Source organism: Prenolepis imparis, unplaced genomic scaffold (genome assembly GCF_030444845.1).
Source record: "Prenolepis imparis isolate NDT839.2.m4 unplaced genomic scaffold, iyPreImpa1.0 SCAF_2, whole genome shotgun sequence".
NCBI classification, from domain to species: Eukaryota; Metazoa; Arthropoda; class Insecta; order Hymenoptera; family Formicidae; genus Prenolepis; species Prenolepis imparis.
The window spans coordinates 7542090-7548089 of NW_028141160.1; the positions used below are offsets into that span (position 1 = coordinate 7542090).

General features: G+C 33.6%; 1 protein-coding gene across 1 annotated transcript in view; it reads right to left on the reverse strand.

Moving 5' to 3' along the window:
* Positions 1-2488, reverse strand: part of Liprin-gamma (liprin protein kazrin) — a 96200-nt gene extending 93712 nt beyond the window's left edge. Inside the window, exon 1 of the mRNA XM_083032745.1 lies at positions 1910-2488. The gene's annotated coding sequence lies outside the window, so the exon portion shown is untranslated. The remainder of the gene's footprint in view (positions 1-1909) is intronic.
* Positions 2489-6000: the final 3512 nt, after the last annotated feature.

Sequence of the window (6000 nt, forward strand, 5' to 3'; positions counted from 1 at the left end):
GTATGCATGTAGAATGCAGCACCAGCGCAGCGGAACATCCGGATTAAAAGTGCTTGTTCAGCCGTGTTACCGATGCAACGAAACGACGATGATGCGGCCACGTTACACCGTTGCACCGGCGGAAATGCAACGCGGATGCAACTATAGGTAGATATAGTATAGAGATACACATATATATATACATATACAGGGTGTATCTAAATAAGTGCGAAAAATTTTAGGAGATGATTCTTTCTCGAAAATTAAGGGAGGTTTCTTATATATAAACATATATTCTTATATATCCCTCCCTGAGGAATTACACTTTTCTAAAGAGGGAGGTAAAAATTAAGTGTTTATTTTTTTTCTCAAATTTCACAGACAAATTAAAAAAATGAAACTTGGTGGATATTTTCTATTAAAAAAAAGGATATTTATTAATATTTTTTTGATTTTCCTGTATCGTTATAAGGGAATAAAACTAACAACCTTTCTTTAATTTTTAACTCCCCAGGGAGGGATATAAGAGTATATGTTTATACATATAAGAAATCCCCCTTAATTTTCGATAAAGAATCATCTCCTAAAATTTTTCCCACTTCTTTAGATACACCCTGTATAGTAGGGACGACGAACAATACTATATCGCGCTATGCAGCGATGCATCAGCTGGTACACGGCATTGCGTTTCGCATCGCAGATCGTTGTCTCGAGAAGAAGCGAATTTACGTGGGACAATGCAAGAGGAGAAACATACTACTGTATACCTGCTGTACCAAATGTGCGAAGTTTCTCGCTTAGCTCTCTCTCTCTCTCTCTCTCTCTCTCTCTCTCTCTCTTATGTCTGCGCGTCACACGATCAATCTCTCGTGGGAGCTAATGTCGTATGTTACATAAAAGCGACGTGAAAGGTGCATTAAAAATTTTCTCTATTAAAAAGCGGATATTAATTATCGAAGCCAGATGTTTCTTTAAAAAAGTGAAATATGACATGGAGCACCTGAAACTTATAATATTACCGATCTTCCGATAAAAATGCAAGAATTATTCGAAAGTTTCTTAATGACATCAATGTCATAATTAATTTAAAAAAGTGAAATAAAAATACACTTGCGTATTTCATCGTTTAATTTGCGATTTCTTATCGAGGCGAATCAGTTCACGATGAGGGAGTTTCTTAAACGCCGAAAAAAGAACATCCCGTTCTATTTTCTTTTATCGACGCACCGACACACGCTCGCCGTTTATTTCCTGAAATATAATCTTGGCATCGCGCAAATTATAATTGGATTTTACTACTAAAGGTCAACGTACGAACGCAAATTGTGCACGCGGTGATGTTTATATATCATCCCGAGTCAGTTCGTTCACCGCTCTTTAAATTCGCTGCCCCGCGCTATTTTTTCCTCGCAATTACAACGACGATATGTCGCGATTTGTCATTTCTGATTCTCTCTCTCTCTCTCTTTATTGCAAAGTCTCTTCGAAGAGCGAGCGAGTGTAAAATATGTCGCGAGCGCAGTCTTTTATAAGGCTGCGAACATTTTTAATGCATGGTTCACAGTATGCTTGAGATTTCGAAAGAGTCGCTCGTATATTTCAAATTCCTTAGACTCTGGGAGCCACGATCTCTTCTCGTACATTTGCATTTTTGTATATGGAATTTTATAAGAAAAACAGAAAAATTAAACAAAAAATAAAATTAAATTCAATATAGAAAGAAATAGAAAAAGAGGTTTCTTCTAAGATTTTAATCGTAATCAGGAGCAAATAGATTTATGCGAATTTTATTGCATTTCGTACATATATATATAATATTTTAGAGTCACATTAGCTGCATGTAATTTTATATATATAATTATATATAATTATATAAAATCACAAGCAGCTAATGTTACTCGTGAACATCTCTATAAACATTTTCACTTACAAATTCCCTTCAATGATCAATATTAGTAAATTGTAATATTTTCTTCGATATAAAAATAAATACAGAATTAAATTCACGAATATCCTCTGCATTAAAAAACGCAAGGATAGTAACTCGGGGGCCTGACAGTTTTTTCAAGATTCTTTTGAATCCCGCAGTAAATCGATTCCTTTTCGCGTCGCATAAACTGCATCGAATTCACTCGGTTTCTTCCACACTTTAGTACTATGCACTTCTAGAACTTCGAGAGAGACGCGCTTTTCGTCACTCGTCGGTTCCGCTTTTAGCACTACAGAGTCGTACAGAGAAATCTCCGACGAAACTGTCGTGGACCAGACGACGGTGGGTGTCAGGCCAGCCTCGCGTTATTGTATAGTAAACCCTCTTCGTGGTCCACCTCCGCTTACTTCGCGAAAAGAGGAGGCGGAAGAGGCCGACGAGTGTCCCTTATCGGGAAAGCAACTTGGAAACGCAACGCGAAACCCGAGAGAGCTATACCGGTTTCCCTGGATCGTCGGTCGAACCTGAACAGGAAGATACGAGAGCGAGAAAGACGGACCTGGCCTGATCGCGACACCGGTTCACAGCCGACTGAGAACGCAAGAGCAGGCGAACCAGACGTCTGTCGACCTGCAACGGGCCCTCCACGAGGCCCCCGTGGTGGGGCGGAACCCTCTCGATTGAGGGGCCCTCAAGGTAGCGGCGCCGCCGAACAGGAACAGCGACTTCTGCCCACGGGGCCATTATTGTTTGCCGTTATTATTATTATTGCCATTATGCGCATCCGTGGCGTTTTGGTCTGCCGAGTGCAACAAAGTCAGGCCTCCTGTCGGAGGGTGGCAGATTTTATGGATGGGTTTCATTTTTGCGATGCTGAATGTTTCGCGCGAAAAGCAAGATCGCTTGATGAGAAAATGATGACATTAAGAAACCGGTAATGGAAGCGCGATAATGGCGAGTAATCTTTCTGCTATTATTGCAGTCGTATCGATTTCTCGATGAGCTGCTATATTTACAATATTGAGACTTTTTTTGCCTCCCCCCTCTCTCTCTCTCTCTCTGCTTTATCATGCACGATTCACCAACTTCTTCCAAATTATTAATTAAATACATATATCTGTTTATTTCTATTGTATAATATTCTATAAAATATTTTTTTAATCATATTATATAATATTCTATAGTATTATATAATATTCTATATTTATCATATATCTATTATATAATATTCTATAAAATAATTTTTATTATCAAATATGATTTAAAAAATATTGTTAATAGAGAATTTCAAAGATTTATTAAAGTTAAAAAAAAGTTTATATTATATATAAAAAAAAATTATCTGGCTTTGAAAAACTATAGAAAATTATGAGACCGTATTTCCTCTGGCAAGAGAAAGAAAATCGATTCACCAACTTCTTCCAAATTATTAATTAAATACATATATCTGTTTATTTCCATTGTATAATATTCTATAAAATATTTTTTAAATCATATTATATAATATTCTCTATATTATTATATAATATTATATAATATTCTATAAAATATATAATTTTTATTATCAAATATGATTAAAAAAATATTGTTAATAGAGAATTTCAAAGATTTATTAAAGTTAAAAAAAAGTTTATATTATATATAAAAAAAAATTATCTGGCTTTGAAAAACTATAGAAAATTATGAGACCGTATTTCCTCTGGCAAGAGAAAGAAAATCGATTCACCAACTTCTTCCAAATTATTAATTAAATACATATATCTGTTTATTTCCATTGTATAATATTCTATAAAATATTTTTTAAATCATATTATATAATATTCTCTATATTATTATATAATATTATATAATATTCTATAAAATATATAATTTTTATTATCAAATATGATTAAAAAAATATTGTTAATAGAGAATTTCAAAGATTTATTAAAGTTAAAAAAAAGTTTATATTATATATAAAAAAAATTATCTGGCTTTGAAAAACTATAAAAAATTATGAGACCGTATTTCCTCTGGCAAGAGAAAGAAAATCGATTCACCAACTTCTTCCAAATTATTAATTAAATACATATATCTGTTTATTTCCATTGTATAATATTCTATAAAATATTTTTTTAATCATATTATATAATATTCTCTATATTATTATATAATATTATATAATATTCTATAAAATATATAATTTTTATTATCAAATATGATTTTTAAAAAATATTGTTAATAGAGAATTTCAAAGATTTATTAAAGTTAAAAAAAAAGTTTATATTATATATAAAAAAAATTATCTGGCTTTGAAAAACTATAAAAAATTATGAGACCGTATTTCCTCTGGCAAGAGAAAGAAAATCGCGAAATATAAAAGGCTGAAGCGCATCCCATTTTTTATCGCACGGAACTTATGTCCCTCGTTAATTGCAATCTCCTCCCTTCCTCTCGCGTGTTAAGCAACGGCCTCCGGTATTTTGTAAAATTCAACAACACACGGCAGTTTCGGGAAGCGTGAAAATTTACGTGGTAAACTTGTGCGCGGAAAACTCGGAAATAATCGCGAAAAGCTTTCAGAAACGAGGAGGACCGCGAAAGAATCCCTCTATTATACCGCGCAATGATAAATTTTAATAAAAAGGGTAAAGAGTCTTTCGCCCTTTTTAGAAGCAGATGCGCGGCATTAAAACGACCTGGTCGAAGCTGAATCGGAGAAAGGTGAAGTATCGCCGAGCAACGAAACACCTGAGCCGACTCTTTGGTGCACAATATCCATCTACCTGACATCGAACAATACATTACTGCGTCGATGTATGCATTCCAAACTGAATACACGATATACATATACGTACATACGAGGAGCTTCCATTCCTAATACGATTCATCGAGCGCGACATCAATATTTAACGGGCGTTATTTTTGTTTTCTCAAAAAGGGAGATATAGTACAACTATAAAGCGACATTGCGAATTTATACTGATATTTACGAATTAATTTAGAATCAAGCGTGCGATTAAAAGCATTTATTTGCCGTACAGATAAATAAACTCTGGAACACATCAGGCGTCGAGCGCGAAATTTAATTGATATATGATCGAAGCGCAAGCGCGTGATATATTTATTTCAATTAAAATCGCATGTGAAAACTTGCGTGTATGTATGAAAAATGTATAAATTGACCCCCCTGTCCGAGAATATCGATATTCAATGATTAACATATTTCTTATTTATAATATATTTACTCGAATCGAGAGATTAGCTGCAACCTCGTCAGAGTCGTCGAATTATTTACACCGATTTTCAAGGCGTTTTTCGCGGAAATTCGCGTGTCATCGCATACTAATGAGGAATCGCGAGCGCGATATTTTCCGCAATTTGCTTACCGCGCGGTTTTTCGGATCAACGCACGCGGTAAAGAAAACAAGAAGAGTGTTCGCTGCGCGAGTAAGTACACACTGTATAAAGTCTAACAAACCGGATAATGTTCATCAACAATTTGCATTTCTTGCTCGAAATTATGAAGCTGGAAATATTACAAGCGACTATTTAAATACGAATATAAATTTTTTCTACACAAACGTAACGTATTCTTTTAACATACTTAATTGCTAATTATAAATATCTAATATAAGAAAACAAGAATTAGTGAGACGTAAATTTCGTGAAAATTCATTAACAATTTTAACTTTATTTTCAATAATTCTATAGTCCTTGATAGTTTAAATAGTTGCGTTTCACTTTGTCCTAAGATATTTTCCTTGTTATTTTTCGACAGAGATTTTCAAAAATTTATATTTTATATGTTTATATTTATAAATTTCAGAAAGAATTTTACCTTTGGAAAGTATAAAACAACGATAAAAATAATTTAAAAAAATCACGAGCAAAATTGCATTGTAAAAGAAACGGGGTGAACGCTTTCACATGTGAAAGATTTTTCTATTTTAAAACAGTTCTCGCATAGTTCATATTCAAGCATTTTTAAAAGAGTTCTAATTAAAAAATCGCTTCACTTTCGTGTCTGCACACGTGTCTTCCTCAACAAAACAAATTATTTAAACGGTTTTTTAATAGTGCGCTTAAATTGTTAGAGAATTCTTGAGAAA